At 27.1% G+C, this 13,527-nt stretch overlaps 1 protein-coding gene across 9 annotated transcripts in view; it reads left to right on the top strand.

Annotated features, from left to right (window-relative positions):
• LOC107165232 (limbic system-associated membrane protein-like) overlaps positions 1-13,527 on the top strand; it is a 475,565-nt gene that overhangs the window by 65,619 nt on the left and 396,419 nt on the right. For 4 of the 9 annotated variants that reach the window (XM_089227110.1, XM_089227111.1, XM_089227112.1 and 1 more), the window contains one exon: positions 6,630-6,660. The exons of 2 other annotated variants lie outside the window; for them this stretch is intronic. The gene's annotated coding sequence lies outside the window, so the exon portion shown is untranslated. Of the gene's footprint in view, positions 1-6,629; positions 6,661-13,363; positions 13,454-13,527 lie in introns of all 9 variants that reach the window. 3 more of the 9 variants (XM_089227114.1, XM_089227115.1, XM_089227116.1) reach the window with 1 other exon arrangement.

Raw genomic sequence — 13,527 nt, 5'->3', positions numbered from 1 at the left:
ATTAGAACAAAAGTTATTTCATTTGTCAAATTGTCATCAGATCTCCGTGGGACACTCAGTATATTATGTATATTATATTATTCTGGTCTGTTATTAATATTAATTTGAGCTCTACGATTTAATATGTTGAATTGACAACAACTATTTTAAAATGAATTTGAATACTATGGATCTTATACTGACCTATAACTTATATTAATTTAATTTAGTCAATTTTGATTGCGAAATTTTTTTGAAAATTGAAATAAATTATTCTATGTGATTCGCTTGTTTCACTTTCAAACACTCAATCCATTATGTAAAAATTTCAAATACGTAGAATACTTTCAATATCCTTAAAATCGTATATATATTATCTAAAATATCTAAGGTATATATCGATACCTAAATTATGTTTGGGCTTGAGACGCTCAAACAGTAATTTTGTCGGATGGGGGCGAGAGAGGGAAGAATATAACTATACACAAAGGAAATTTAGGGATCTTAATTATACCCATAGGACACCTGGTGGTTATGAATTAGAAATTTAGATTAATTAGACACTTTTTTTACCTACCAACACTGTCATGGAAACCCTCAAGTGACCGTAATATTATTGTGATGGTTGTGATGGCATCTACAACAGTAAAAACTCAAACAAATTATTGAATTAAAAACGTAATTTATCATTAGTTAAAAATAAAATTAAAACAAATGTTACTCAATAAATATAATTAATAATTTTGGTTTGTCCTACAAATTACTTATGAAGTTATAACATAATTTTAGACTAACCAAATCATTGGATTATTTATTGGATTCTATAATGTAATGCAAATATTAGACAGTACCTATTTTCAATAGTTGAATTTTATATTATGCTATGATATAAATGTTACAGAAAAGCCTTAAGAAGATTTTCAATATGATTATTATATGATAAATATCTGATTACAATAAAGTTCAAATGAACGCGATCAAAAACTTGTAGTGATAAATTGCTAAACCATCACGACAAAAATAATAAACTTATGAAAGCTGATTTTATATAAATCATAAAAATTACTATGATATATATAATATTGTAATATACCTATAATCGTCTCAATATTTCAAGGTTAAAAAAAATAAACTATAATTTTTTTTTTTTTATTAGAGAATATACAATCTATACACAAAGGCATAATAATAATATGTGCCACAATATATTATTAGAAAAACATGAATAGGATGAAGGAAGAAACCATACAATGATCGCACTTCCTTTTGCTTAAATATTTTTGATATATATTTTTTTTTAATTATTATTTATATTTTTTTCGTAAATTGTTAAGAAGATCTCCACACCAATTTATTTTTAGACACCGTAGGGGATTTCCAGGAATCGTATGAGTGACTAGGCTTGTTATTAGAGTGTGAGGGTGGGAATGGAGTATGTTGAAAAAACGTTTATAGTACAAACTATAATATTGTACTAAAAAGCGTTGTTTATTTGGTCGTTTTAAACAATTTATTTATTTTATACTAGCTTGTGAAATTGTTTAGGTTCTTAAATTTTTAGCAATGGAAATAAGATTTTATTTTTTAACATAATCAATGGTTCTCAGACCTCCTGTATAATTGATTATATTGATTATGAAATTATATTTGCAGAGTTCAGTGCAAGCCCTAAAGGAATTTTTAACATTTCAGAATTCAGAAAGTTAAAACGACTATTTTGGTATTGTTTTACAAGGTGTACCTTTTTAATTATTAAAACTTACCTGGATATCCAAGACAATATATAGTTACGAGGCTCAAAATATGTCTAGATGAATTTGAAACGACTGCGTATAAATTATTAATTTGTTGTAAAATTTTGGTAATTTCATTATTATAATTAATATAATTAATATAAATTATATATTTTTCCCTGTTCCGTTAATCTGTAATAATATTTAAAATTTCTGTGCATATTTATTAAAATAATTAGCAATGCACATGTTGTAATCTAATTTTTATGCATTATTATGGAAAAAAAAAATACCTCGTAAACTTTTCCGCATTGTCAATATTTTGTTTTTGATCATTGATTATTGTTTTATATTCAATAGACTGTAAAAGAAATACATTCATCTTTCATAGATATTATATTGTTTCTTTTTCGTAATATTTTATTATTAAAAAAAAAAAAAAAACAAAACAAAACACGTAGAATAAAAAAATATTTCGTGTTAAAAGGTTTTCATTGCGAAAAAAAAATAATATTTATGTATAATATATTGTTATAATATGAATATTATTTCAGTGAGACAAAATAATAACTACTACGTATTAACAACACAAATGACAAACTCTATGAAATTTTAGTTAAAATTGCTTTATATATATACATCGAATTTAATACCTTTTTTTTGACATTTTAGAGCTAGATAAGAGTATAAGACTCTTCGTCTCATATTATTTATAATACAACGTCTATGTATTCGATATTTAACCAATTCATATTTGTTCATGCAACACAATCTCGTTGATTAGATGATATTCTTGTGTTGCAGGACTAAGTTTGAAAACTAAGATTTTGATTAATATGGAATAGACATTTAGACATTTCTGAGATAAAAAAAAAATAAAATAAAATAAAATACCGTCCGTATTTGAAGGTTGTGAAAAATATTCAAAATGTTTCAATCCGTCCAATTTACTTATTTTGTGGTTGAATAGGAAGATATATTTTTTATGTGCTTAAAACAGCAATTTGTTTAAACTGTGTTTTGGTTTTAAAGATAATAATAATTATGAAAATGGCTAAAAACGTTTAAAAAAAAAAAAACAGAAACAGAAACAAAAACTGAATCTTATTTTTTAATATTATCACCAGGGTTGGGATTTTATAGCACTTAATGTTACATAAATATGAGCAATAATATTACCTTAAATATCGCTATATTATATGCGCTAAACATATATAAATAAATAAAAAATGTATTAATTAAATATTTTTTAATTACTAACATTTGACTATACAATGCATTCAACGATCGTTCGTTAATAATCAGCGATTAATAATCACAATAGAAAAAAAAAAATGTGTTATATTAGCAGATAACTTAAATTAGAACCAAGTACCTAATATGAAATTATGGTAATATTATATTATACCTATAATATATTATCAATGTAATTGTACGGCATTGCATCGGCGTAATCGGTCTATTCACTTAATGTATATATTTACAATTTATGGCAGTTCGATTGACAAAACTAAAAAATCACAAAATATGCAAAAAATAGCAAAATTAAAATTGAATTCTCTATATCATGAGATACAACATTTAGTTAATAATAACTGACTAACAGCTGTTTAATATTAAAAGTCATTAGTAGGTATCTAATTGGAGGACTCATAGAATAAATGAAAATATAATTTCTTGACCAATGTCCCAATATTTTTCAGCGGGTTAAAAGTCTGATAGCCTTCACCATGGGCCGTGTGAGTTCCATCGATCATCAATCGAGGACATATGCCTATCATCTTGTCACATACTTATATGAATCGTGTTAGAACGATTGTCATCTTAGTTGACTCGGATTTTTGTACCTAATCAAAAAATACTTTCATTGTGAGATTATAATAAAAAATTCACCAGGAATCAGGATGATTGTCAAATTGTCAAGCATCTGTTTTGGGTAATCTCGTGAGGTAGTGAATTACTATTGTCTGCAGAACTGATTAATATTGGACTGACCTAATTGAAAGTAAAATTTTTGAATTTCTTAGTACATCGAATTACAGCTTTAGCGGACTACACATTTGGAGCGTTATATTTATTCCCGTGCTGACCCGTTTCTAAATATTGTAAAAATATAAATCTTGGATTTTGATTAGTGCGAATTCGGCGATATCGTGAAAAAAATAGAATGATAAAATGTTATAATATAAGCTGAAGGACATTTTGTTGGTAAGATAAAAATAGATACAAAATCTATGTGTAATAAATTAATTTATTAGATGCTGATCGAACTTGGTGCGTTCCTCATCATTTATGGACAAATTTAATGATTTTTACTATGTGTTAGTAATAGACTGACACTTTTCATGAACTTTTTTTTTATGCTTCCACCTAAAATACAGTATAATAGTCCTTTGTAAATACAATATAACCTTTTTATTTTTATGTTTGAGTGTGTGTTTTTTATGGCTTAGTATTTTATAGTTGCCTCTAAATAATTGAAGTGGTATTACAGCGAAATAATATAGTATCTTTCATTTTAGATTCTGAACGAAGTGATGAATGTATTGATTTTATAATGATGTGTGTGTGTTTTTTTTTGTGTGTCTGTGTACAGCATAACTAGTTGAAATAATGCTTCAATTTAAAACTTTGGGGGTGGTTTCCAATATAAAAGTTAATATCCTTGGTGCGTTATATAGGTCAAAAGTACACATTTTTCAACAGTTTTCAAAAAAAAATCGAGAAAACAAAAAAAATATGACAAAAAATGGGCATTTTTACGCAAAACCAGTTTTCGACCAAATCGATTTTTTTATATGGTTGTAATTCAAAAACTAATCACTGCAAATACTTGAAATTTTCACCAAATGTTTATGTTAGTGTTATCTATATAGAGTTTAATTTTAAAAATGTTTTGACTTTTTTGAGATATTTATAGATCACTGAAATTTTCGATTTTTAGGAGAATTTTTTTTTTGAAGTGTCGGTAAAAAAAATTTAGATGATCAAAAAACTTGAAAATTTAATACAAGGTTCCTTATGAGTTTTTCTTATTGTAGCTAAAAAAAATTAAAAATTTTAAGTCACAATTTTTTTTATAAGCGTTTATAGTTCAAATTTTTACGAAATCTGTCAAAAACGCGAAAATTTGCAAGTAATTTTGAAGTTGAAAAATAATAAAAATTTTTGTGTTTATAACTAAGGATTAAAAATACAACACTAAGTTTTCCATAAGTTTTTCTTCAAGTAGCTATAGAGAAAACTCGAAGCGTCATTATAGGAAAAATGTTTTGAGTGTTTGAGTTTTAAATTTTTATGAATTCAGGTATTATAATAACTACATGCAATGTTTTTGGAAAAATTGATTGGTTAATCAACCATGCCTTATGTGAAATGCGTCCTAATTATAATAAATCCTAGACTGACAAATCATCTCCGTTCAGAATCGTTTTTCGTATACAATGATACCTATAATTGCATTCAAATCTAACCTACCCTAGTCAGAGGTCCATCCCACCTTCTAATGTACAGCAGAGCGACATCCACTTATCCGCTCTTTTTTTTATTCATTTTTTTTTCTAAAATATATCTATCTATACTGTATAAATATAAAATTATGATATTGTAAATTTTTACGAATACCTATATTATATTATTTCATATTTATTTTTCTATTACAACACATTTTGGTACCTACCTAAATTTGACAAACAACAGTATGTCTACTAACAAACAAATTTATTTTTCTGGACAGCCTTCATATTATAATATATAATTTTTGGTGTTTTCATATGTATCATACTTCATGTTTATTAGGGTACTTATATTCGATGATATTTTAAGATTTTTTTTATTATGATGAAATAGTTTTTTGGTATTGTAAGGTATATCTGCAGGAGCGTTTCAATTTGGAATTCGGGTAAAGAGGGATGATGCTCAAATTATACTAAAAATATTTGATTATTGTAAATTATCTTCCTAATTTGTTCATACCACGAGGCTATGCTGATGAAAGGGTCCATTATAATGTAATTGTTGATTGTATCATCCCCACTAAAACATTTAGAGCAAAACAAAAATAGTGTATACATATGTTTACGAAAAAGCGCAAACATTGATGTTCGATGAAACAAAAACAAAACAAAAAAAAAAGAAACATTGTTTTAAGAATGTTTGTTTTGCACTGTTTGTTTATAAATTACGTTAAAATTAACTGTCGTTTCACAGTCAACTCGTTTTTCCATTGATCTGATTATGCATCGATAGCAGTGTTATTTTTTAAACAATCGTTTAAATGTTTTTTTTATAGATAGTTAAAGATCCACCCTACATTTGCAGATCAATCCTGCTGGTAAAATTTAATTAATTTATAACGAATTAATGCTGTTAAACTGCATTATGTGTTGTTCGATTAGTTGAAGAATACTAAATAATTAAATAATATTAAAATTATTATTATATCACACCCATACAAGCCATATCATTCTCTTTCTAATTTTCTAATTTTAAAATTTCCAAATATATTTTGTGTATCGTTAAATTATTTAATTCATAACATTTAAAACTCTAAAAGTAATAAATGTATGCGATTTAATATTACAATACTTTTATAATTAATAATTAAAAAGCATTTTTTCCAAACAAAAACCATGAAATATAGCATAATTCACGTGATTTTGAATTATAAACCCAAACATCAATGAATATTAATTGTACTATGGTACAATATATTCAGTTTTATTCAGAAGTTTAAATGAGTTCAGTTGATAAAACATTGAAAATTTAAAGTTTAACTCATTTAACATTTTAACAATTTGTATATTTTACTATTCAAGTGTATGGTTATTGTCAATCAATCGTTGTCATTTATAAACTTTGTACATCATGGAACGTGCAATTAAATAATTTATTGAATATTATGGTTTTATTTTTTAGGGCAATTGAGATGTGAATTCAACACTAGAATGTGAGTATCTAGTTGATTTATAAATATATATATTTTTTTTTATTCATCTTTAAATTTACAATATTTTAAATAAATAAATTTCTGCTTGGACAACACAGGCCACTAGCGTTAAATTTTTAGTAAAATACAATTATATAATAATAAATGTAGTATGTATCTTAAATAATTTTAAAATATTTTAATTGTGACTTACAGTAGGCTTATTATTATTATTATGACGTACGTTATATCAATCACAATCTTCGCATCCGAACTAGAGATGAAACACTATAATAACATATAAGTATAGTGTATGGTTTGTATACGAATCGTGTTTACATCGTAAATAATATTATTTAGTCCTGAGACGTCATGCAGGCGGGTTTTCAGATTTTTTCGTTTGCCATAAATCCTGGCCCCGAAAGCGCAAACTCCATCGTCCGCCACGAGCGTGTCCTCTCGAATCGTCCTGCGAGATCCTGCAACGACGCATAACGCACACATCTGAGATCAATTCGAAAGGAGATCAATCGGAACGAATCAATGCCGATCGAGTTCGCTGTTATCATTTGTTTTACATCTGCCGAAATTTGCTCTACCGAATTCTCCGTCTTCTCCCCCCCCCCCCCCCCCCACCCCATAAACCGTGGTGGTGCACAATGTATATAATATAATATATATAATATATATATATATATACGAGTGTACATAAAAAATACCTCAATCGTAAATCGTTTCCCATTACTGTAGTCCCCGAGTCCCCAGCCCATCCGCTCTATTACGTCATGTACCACTGCTGTAGTAGTACAACTACAATGTCGTTACTGCATAAAACGGACAAAATATATGTTTTGTGACTCCGATACGACAAGCCGTCGTTGAAATGTAAGCTACTGCTATCAGACGTCGAAATCCTATTCATATAAATTATTATTAGTAACTCTGGTTCCGTTTTGAACGACACACGTGCACCACCCCGGCGATAAAACTATGGAAGGATTTTTTTTTTCGTCGTCGTATTTTTACAAAACTGTTTTAGTCGACTGTCTTCCACGAAACACGTGATTGGATTTTACTTTCAACGCGTTTCCAATAATCTTTTTTTTTCGTGGTTTTTGTGGTTATCGTAGATATACATTATTCCTGTCTCAAAAGCGATAACATTGCAGTACGTTATCCCTCGTCAGTTTTTTTTTTCAATATTTTATTTTTAAATCCATAATAATAGTATTTCTGAATATTATAACGATATGTATTGACTTTATAAAAAAACACATAGCGGTTGGTATTTCAATGTGTTGAATTTTTTTTTTTATATTGTTAAAAAAAAAAAACAATAATAATATGCTCTGTTGGTTTTAACTATGTAAAATGTTCGTTTTAGTTTTAATAGAATGAAAAAAAAATACTCGAGTGGTTCAGTTTTGTTTGAAAAGTTCCAGTTTAGTTCATAGTTACTGTCCTATTGAAGAAAATATTTATTTTTTTAGTATGCCACTTTGAGTATACATTATAGGTACCTAGGTACATATAATTTAGTACAGTGTAATTTGGCCTTTAAATTAATAACCAACATGTCGAGTTTCAAGTTTAAAGACGGAGTTTTTTTTATATAATTATTCTAAGTTTGTTTTCATTATCGTGGTGTACACAATGATAATAATATTATGAAAATATGAACACACCGATCGCTAATTATTATAAGTTCACGACCCGTATTAACAATGCAGTAATGTTTTTTTTTTTGCAAAATTAATCACTTAGATTTTTTTAGTAACTAACGTAATTACAGAATATTATGTACAATTATTCAACTCGTACCTACGTAATACAAATTGTATTCATATTGTAATATATTAATTCTGCACATGATTAATCATAATAAAAATTTACTGCATAATATGTACATTATTATTATTATTATTATTATTATGATACAATTCAAAAACATGTTGTCAGTTTACGCGTAGGTATTTAATAATAATTTACGGAGGCAAACTGAACATCTGTCAACTTGTGTTTCAACTCGCTCAAAAACATTTCATTAGTCGTTAACAGAGAATGTATCGTGCCATTTGAATAACATAAACTTGCTGAATTGTGTTGAAAATAACCTTAGAGTCCAACAACGATTCGGTTTCAAAAAAAATAATGTCAAACAAAGTTACATCCTCCGAAATATGTAGTTTGGGTTATAACCGCTGTCAGAAAATACACTTATTGTGCCTACAGTATTATGAAACTGACCACTTCAAGTGAAGCGTATGATAAATCCTTCTTAAATGATGAATGTCTATGAAATAATTCGTTTAATTAATTGCTGATGACTTCATTTAGACAAGACAATGGAAACTCTTATTGTGTTAAATTGAATCTCCGAAATGTAAATATTATTATTCAAACGATATGAAACTGTTTTTGTAATAACCAATAATAGCAATAAAATGTTTACATTTAAATTTAATCATTCGATATTATTTGTCAAATGTTGCTTTTAAGAGAAAATGTTAAAGCATAAAATAAATAAATAGGCACTTGCGAAAACCAACAGAACACTATCAATTGATCTTTTTACTTTCAAAAAAAAAAAAAAATTTACCGTATAGATATGTGCTAAATAAACATGCAGTTGTATGTACTTAAAAAGTTAAATTAATATTTTTTTAAATTATGTACATAATAATATTTATAATTTTTATTTATTTATATTTTTAATTTGCTTTTTTTTTCAAGTAGACAGTTTGCACTGTGTTCACGAATAGACTGATTGTAGAACTACTTATTTTAGCCGAATGACTTTGCATTTAAATGGGATTTTCAGGGAGTAATAAAGAATACCTATATACAATTTTTTAGGCAAATTTAAAGTTTGTAACTCTTTCACTACGCTCTTGAGACATACAACTTACTTTTTTTATAGCAATTCTGATTTTTCTACGGATTCTGGTAGAATATATTTTCCAAACTATTTTAGTACAAAAAATGTTTTACAATAATTTAAGTATTGGAAAAGTTACATTTTGATAACATTTAATATTTATAAATAATTTTCTTTTAATGACATTACAAATGGACAATTATTTCAATCAAAATGTACTAACCTTTTGTCAATCATACCAATGGACTTGATAACGCAACACGATTTCTGAAAACTTTTTTGAATTCTTTGATATGTCCACTTGAGATCGATCAATCCACTTTTTTTTTACAATTTCTTCTTTAACTCCAATTCATTTTATTTGAATATCTATAATTTACGAAAATGTAAATTTGAATTATCTTAAAATTAAACTAAATATCTTAAAATTTTACCTGATCGATCTCAAGTAGACGTAAATAATCAGTTTTCATAAATCTTATCACGTTATGAGGTTGTAATATGAAATTAACCTAAAATAAAATTTCGTTAAAAACAAACTATTTGTTCACATTAAATTTTATCACATTGTAACTATACCAATCTAATAATTAAAAAAATATCCTCTAAAAAAAATATATATATATAATAAATTCATAATATATATTATTATCAAACCATTTATAACAATTAGTATAGTAAATGTAAATTATATACGTAAAAAAAAATATAGATCATAATATATTATTATAGTAAGTATGGTTGTAAATAATGGTGGTAAAGGTAAAGGTTTTATAATTCTTTTGGGGTGAAGAATATATTTTCAATGTTGAAGGGGAGGATTAATAAATATAAAAAGGGTCAATTAATTACTTTGATGTGATGATAATTTTAAACAATTAAATATGAGATTGGAAACATCTCAAACCACGGTGTTGTAACTTGGGCAAGGTTTATAGAAATGAGATGTAAATAAGATGTCAGGAAAAATAAGGCAATATATTTTTCATTATGATAGGTATTCGTTTTAAATTATAATATAAAACATTAATATGGTTTTATCATCTTCAAAATTAAAAAAAAGTACCTCATAAATATGAATTATAATACGATAAAATAAATTCAGCTTTTTTTTAGTATAGCTATTCTCATATTAAATTAATAAATACATTCAATTATCAATTCAATATATCTTTATATTTATTTAACGTACGTTTCTAATTTACACATAACATTTTATTACTGAATAGTTCCAATAATCACCAAATATTATGCAACGTAAGTTACAAAATCGATAAAATGCGTAAGATTAAAACTATTCAAGTAACTTTTACATTCAAATTAAGTGTCTAGATAGGAACCTACTCAGAGAAATCCAGTTAAAGTTTAAAGTATTTTAATAAATCATAAAATAAATTTCCCTACCAATAATTCTTGTAATCTGAAAATAACTGTATACCTGTAACACAGTTTGACTCCTACAGTTATAGACGATATTATGATATATTTTATTTATATATCATTGTGTTTGACTCAGCCAACCACCGCCGTAGTAATAAAATTAAAGTTTGAAATGAAATATTTCGGGAAGATGAGTTTTATTATTGACGAGGGGGGACCTAACCCAACTATTGGTTCCATAAACCACAAAATTCAATTGGAAAAAATCGTTTTAGATATTGTATGGTACAATTGATAGAAATGGGCTAGTTCCAGTTCTCTGTTCTTTAGTTCCATGGGAATAACTATAACTTCCAGCCTGATTATTTATCGTGTTACCGGTTCTTATTTTTGTTTGTATGGTCATAGCGCAGTATCACAATCGTTTGAATAATATATATATGTATATTATCAACAGATCACTAATAAGTAATAACCATTAAGTTTATAGCACGGTTACAATGGATCGAGTCACTGTTTGATGTATATATGTATATTAAGAAATTACTGACGAATGGCATCTACTTATGTACCTATGCTCAAGTCACAGTAGTAGCGTTTTATTTTTTACGACCATATGCTAATATTATTAGATTAAATTTTTGTAGTTTTATCTTTAAATTATAAGTAGTTAAAATAATTTAAGTACCTATAAAAGTTAAATCTATTTGATAATGTACGTAAACTGCAGTAAAAAACGTTTACTCAAAAACTAAAAGAATCATAATAATAATATTATAGTACCTTTACAGATATTTTTTTCAAGAACCGGCCTATTATCAATATTATAAAAAAGTATATAATATTAATAATTGGAATGTATAAAAATATTATAGTCATACAATTTTAAGATGGCTCGGTGCTGATCGGCTAATATTTATTATATTACTAATAATACGCTTATATTTTATTCTTCGTGTCCGTAAAGTGAATGGTGTGGTATGAAATATCATGTAAACGTATTCATTTATTTGAACTCGCTCTTCGGTTTACACGGAATCGATTAGTCCATTATTTTCCATTTTGTCCTCTCATTCAATGAGCTTTTAAAATATAAAAATTGAATACTATACGATTTTAAACCGTGGTTTTAAGTATTTATGGAAAACAATTATCATTAATAATCAAATATTGAAGGGCAGACAATCGATCTCAGGTAATTATTCTCCCACGAAGATCTCTTATCACATTACTCGTTTTTTTTTTGCATGATGGATGTGGGTTTTCGTGAAAAACATTTTTGTCGATAGCATACTACAATATAGTGACATGTGCATGTACGTGCGACAGCACGCCTCCCCTGAATTTGTCTCTCTCTCACACACACATACAAACACATCAACACCTACTATAATGATCACTAAACTATACGCACACACACACGAAACACTCACGCGCTCACTTTGGAAATTACAATAATTATATTATTGCAGACCGTCAAACGGGGCACAGGCATTTAAATATAATAATAGTAATAACCTGACGTTCTACTAGATTATAACATATATTATAATAATATGTAATGGCACGATGAAATGACGAGTGTCGCGCACGGTAGTGTGTTGTGCCCACACTATATACCTCTCCCGTTTCGACTAGGTTCTAAACGTTTTGACAATTACTAAGAGCTTGTTAGCGTGTGTGCAGGTGATCTCTACAATACGCTGCACAGTCGTCCTAGCTGCAGTTGCCCTCTCAAGCGTACACATAGGATACACCAAACACGTATAAATCATATGATGGGAATGATCCATTTAACTGGAAACGCTAAATTATCTAATCAATTTTTGAGTATTCGAGAAGACAAAAAAAAATATGCTTCTGCATGGTCCAAAGTATTTAGAATGCCAACGATAAGTTTTTTTTTTTACCTCTGTGGATTTTTATATGGACTATCTATTAAGAAAATTTTATTTTTAGTATTTTTGTTTCTTAGTAGAGCGATTAATTTATTGATTGTACTAGGTAGGAAGTGAGTGTTATTATTTTGGATTTCATTACTTTTTTTGATTCATGGACACTTCCCCGTCTGCCATTTCCTCGTCACGTGTTTCCCCGTACGACATATCCCCGTTTATTATAAGTATACTCATAAATATAAAATATAAGTAATAAAAATACAAAAAATTTCCATAAAATATTTTAATGTTGTAGTTCTAAATTATGAACGATTCCAATAATTATTAAGTACTCATTTAGATCACGTTCATCATAATATGTAGACACAATATTTTCTATACGTCAACATTTCGCTATTTTATTGTTATATGTTTTCGACTAATATTTTTTGATATCGGTGTAAAATCCAAATGATTCGTCGATAAACTAATATAAATAAACTAAATTTGATAAATTAATGTCTCAACAGTTTTTTCAACTGTTTTTTCAATGAAGAGTTATTAATCCATTTATTTTATTATTTTGAAGAGACTTGGATTGGGAGACCAACCCCGAAGAAATATACGGCGACCTCCAATATTTGATTTGACATTGTGGAACCAATATGATGCTACACAAGTAGGTTTACCAAAAACAAACAATAATATTGAAGGTCGGCATAGAGCATTCTCAACTTATTGAGGTTCTTAAAA

Source organism: Diuraphis noxia, unplaced genomic scaffold, assembly GCF_037042655.1.
Source record: "Diuraphis noxia isolate RWA-SAM2 unplaced genomic scaffold, SU_Dnox_SAM2 contig0004, whole genome shotgun sequence".
In the NCBI taxonomy this organism is placed as follows: Eukaryota; Metazoa; Arthropoda; class Insecta; order Hemiptera; family Aphididae; genus Diuraphis; species Diuraphis noxia.
Note: the sequence above shows the minus strand (reverse complement) of the source record. Positions and strands in the feature narration are given on the sequence as shown.